Genomic DNA, 4664 nt, shown 5'->3' on the forward strand with positions numbered 1-4664 from the left:
TTTTCAAGTTTTGGGTCCAGGACTTGAACCACTTCAGCCAGGTGGAATCCAATAACTTTAACCACCGTGTGGTGGGTTGGCCCCACTGGTACATTTTCTGTAATAGAAGAGCTTGACAGCAAATGGTGAAATCTGTAATTTCCTTCACCAACAACCCTCAGGTGGCTGACTGTATGCATCTATGTCCACATCGATGTTTCTCATGCATGCCTTTACTAAGGGAAGACTTCCAAAGTCACTTTTCCAGGACAGACTTTCCACAGTTCTGGAGGAATCCCCCTCGTGGCCAGTGTGGAAGGGGAGAAGGCCTGCACTCTTCCCTTCCTCTGCCCCTTTAGTAGTTCAGTTGTGGCTAGTGGGATGCTGTCCCAGGATCAGCTCAGGTGACACCTTCTCCATCACCCTACCCCGTTGCTTTCTCCTTTCCTCTCTGCCTCTCCTGGTCCCTTCTGTGGCATCTGTCACACCCTGCCCTGCACTGCACACATACATACGAGTACTCCTGCTCTCACTACACCAGACTGGAAACTTTGGCCCAGAAACAGTCGCAATTGATCTCAGCACCCCAGGACCTAGCCCTATGTCTGTAACAGCTGTCCACTGAGCAAATGAATACAGGAAGGCATGACAAATGGCTGTTTTTATCTTTAAATTCAATTAGTTCCTCATTCTCCATTTCTCTTTCTCTCTTCTCTTATGGATGTGGAGAATATGAATTTTAGTAATTGAGAATCTCAGACACACACCCCACCTCTCCTACCCCCTACCAACCTTGTGGTCATTCTATAGCTTTCATAAAATGCAAAATAATAAATAATAATAAACTATTAAGATTTAGCTTAGGAGCTAGCACCAGGTAAGGAACTTAAATACTAGTCCCAACTCCCAACACTGATGTGATTTAAATTTAAACAAGTTACCTGATCTTATTGAACCTATTTTCACTCTTTAAAAGGAGGAGCGGGGACCAGCAGGTGGTGTGGTGGTTAAGGTGCTGGACACTCCCACATAGCTGACCATGGTTCAAGCCCCAGACCAGGCAGCTTTCTTTTTGCCTTTCTCTCTCTCTCTCCCTGTGTGTGTGTGTGTGTGTGTGTGTATGTCTTTCTGGTCAAATTAAAAAATAAATTAATGAATAAATAAAATTAAATAAATAATTCTTTAAAAAAAAGAAGAGGTTTAACTGAGAGACAGTGGTCAAACCTGAGTTTTGGATCCTTAGGTTGCCTTCATAACCAAATTTCTGCTTTCTTCTTATTTTTATTTTATGTTTATTTACTTCTTCCATGAGGAGAGAGATAGAGACAGCACTTCCAACAGAGTCTTCATGCCACTCTCCATCCCGAGCCTCAGCCAGCCCCAGACTATGGGAACATATGCCTGCGTTCTCAGGGAGGTCTCCAGACCCACACCTGGAACTTTTCCACATGGGTCAGCCTTTGCAGGGCATTGCATTTTCCCTGCGCCACCCACTACCCTCCAGATTCTTGCTTTTAAATTTTTATTTTGCTTTTATTTCTTCCATGAAAGAAACAGAGAAAGAAAGTGACAGGCTCCCTAGCAGGATCTTTGCACTGTGACCCACCCAGATCGCTAACCTCAGTCGTATCACAGGCATAGATGCCACCAAGCACACTCGGAGAGGTCCTGGAACGCGAACCCAGGAGCTTTTCCATGTGGGTCCAATTGTACCATGCTTGCACCACTATCTGACTCCAGATTTCTGCTCCTGTCTATTTAATTTATTGGAGTTATGCTAAGATTTCAGAAGGTTTAACAGAAGAAAAAAGTTAATAAGTTGTAGTTACATGACTAAGGTAAATTAACCAGATGCTGATAACCTGTACTGCATTGTCTCTACTGTTTCTTAGAGAATTCTAAACTTGCTTGATTTGAAAAGAACACGAAGAAAGCTATATTCAAATTAAAATGAAAGCCTAGAAGAGAATTATTGCACATAAGAATTGGTGTTGGGGTCAGCAGGTGGCACAGCGGTTAAGGCGCTGGATTCCCACTTGGCCAACCACAGTTTGAGTTTTGGACCCAGCAGCCTGAAAATCACAGCAGGTGCATGTGTGTGAGTGCCCAATATCCCTAGAGGAGAATGGAGGGGAAGGGATTGCAGCATGGCCATCCCTCGTGGGTGGTGGTGGCAGGGGCGAGTTCCTCACTTTCCCTTTCTGTTTCTCTTCATTACTGACGTTTTTTTTTTTTTTAAACACTTACTTTTTTATTCTTTTGTCAAAACAGGTAAGATTATTTCAAAAGAATGTATATTCTTGAGCTGTCAGCTTTCTGGGCATGCTGGTTTATCTGCCTTCATTCTTTTTACTACCAAGAGAAAATATCACTCCACAAAAGGCTCTGTATGGATTGGCTAGATGTCCTACAGAGTTACACCCTGAAAACCATGTTGTGTAACAGTCAGTCTTAGGATTTGGGCCATTCTTTCTTCCTCTTTTCTTCTTTGAGGCAAAATAAAGCAAACCTATATACACACACCTAAGTAATTGGGAAAAGGGATTTAAAAATTACAAATAAAGGAGAATAGTTTTAAAGGTAATGTCCTTAAATAATTGTATGCTTTCTGTATTTATAATCTAGCGATAAGTTGTACCTGTGAAAACTTTATAAAAATGTATTTGGAAGAGGTATGCCCATAAGCTCTTTATGCCTGATTGGTTGGTTTTGCCACTATATCTGTAGTGTTGCTTTATTGATAGCTTTTTTTTTTTAATATTTCTAGAAACATCCGATTTCACCTGTCCATGGTGTAATCCATTCAGTTTGTTTATTTTTCTCACTTAGAGCATTTGAGCCCAATTAAAGAAAAACTCAAGAAGAATCATAAAGTCAAAAATTGCCTTAATTATACTTAGGAGTAAAAATCACAGGGTAACAAAAATATGTGGCATATAATATGGTCCTTGCTAATCATTAACTCTTGGAGGTGGACCTGGCTCCTAATGCAAACATAACCACAGTGGAATGGGTCTTCTTTCCCCTAGAGACCTAGGTTTAGGTACTAAGCTTGAGGATTGAGGCGGCCTCTTCCCCAGTCTAGGAGAGTGGACTCGCAGCAGGAGGGCTTTCACTGTCTCTTCAAACAGGAAGGGGAGGAATCATGTTACTTAAACTGCTATTTTCACATAAAGAAAGAGCAGAGGGACTGGTTCTGTAAATGTCTTTAAGATCACAGGGTAGCTGACCTGACTTTCTCAGCTGTTATTTTGCTTGTTTAACTGACCCGTTGTCTGAACAGGTGTGTGGTGGAGCAAAAGATTGCTTAGGATAGCTGGCATAACTTTCGTTTCCGTCTGCAAGAAAGAGGGACAAAAAATAGACCATAACATGGCTGGGCCAGGAAGATTTTGATGCCTGAGCCCTTCAAAGGAGAAATGATGCTGAAACCGGAATTTTCTTTGTAGATGGCAAACGTTACTTTTGAAAAGGTGAGTGGGTAGCCTATGATTGTATTGTATTTTGGGAATGGTGTTGCCAGTGCATTTTCTAGATAACAAGTTTGTTTTCTTTCTTTTTCCCATATATAAGTTCAACAAGGGGATTTATGTTTAAAAATTAACATTATGCTAAGTGAAATCAGCCAAAAACGAAATTGTATGATTCCTCTTTTATGAAGTATCCAGAATAGTCAGATTCATAGAGACTGAAACCAGAATAGAAGTTACTAGAGACTGGGAGTAGGAAGGAATGAACAGGGAATTTCTGTTTAGTAGGTTTGAGAATGACAGAGTGTTCTGGAGAGGGATGGTGGTGATGGTTGCACAAAAATGTGAAATATTTAATGCCACCGAACCGTGTGCTTCAAGGTGGGTAAAATGGTATATTTTCTACTTTACCACAGTAAAAAAAAAAATAAATAGTTACAAATATTGTTCAAAGATGTATTTAAATAAGAAATAACAAAGGAAATCTTTAGCAAGTTAGTGATTAGGAGGTTGTCGTGATTAAAACAGCAAATTTGTTTATTTTTTTAAATGAGTGAATTATTTTGGCAAGATTTCTCTACTCTCTGGAAGATTTCCCTCATCCTGCTTGTTAAAGGCACGGCCTTCTTGAGTTTCTAGTTAATAATGCCTTTTATGTCTCATGTATTTCACATTTAACTAACAATTCTAAAAATAACTAGCAACTTGATATGAATATTGGGTTGTCAGGAAAGTCAGGACACATTTTTGCATAGAGAAACAGGAAAAATACATCATGACTTTTCTGACAATCCAATATTTTATATCTTACATCATCAGACTGGCATAGAAAAATACCTTCGCATATTAAATTCAACAATTAGCATGGGTTCTTTATTGGAAGACAGCTTCCTCGTTGTCATGATAATGCATTTGGCATTTTTAAATCCAAATACTTATCAAGTAGTAAGGGTACCTTTCAAAATCTATAGTGACCATCCAAAGGTAATTAATAACCTAGAAAGTATAAAACGCTGTTATTTTCCACAAATGTCTTCCATAAAGTAATTTTGGAGTAAAAATTAATTTATTTTCATTAAAGTTTAACTTTAACATAATTTTTTTTTTTATTTTACTCAGTTTAGCCAAACTAGACTCAACTTCATTTCCTACATCATCAGATGATTTAGTTTTAGAAGTGCTTGGTCAGCAAGTTTTGCAATGGCGACCCCTTTT

The sequence above is a fragment of the Tupaia chinensis genome, unplaced genomic scaffold (assembly GCF_000334495.1).
Source record: "Tupaia chinensis unplaced genomic scaffold, TupChi_1.0 Scaffold000527_1, whole genome shotgun sequence".
NCBI classification, from domain to species: domain Eukaryota; kingdom Metazoa; phylum Chordata; class Mammalia; order Scandentia; family Tupaiidae; genus Tupaia; species Tupaia belangeri.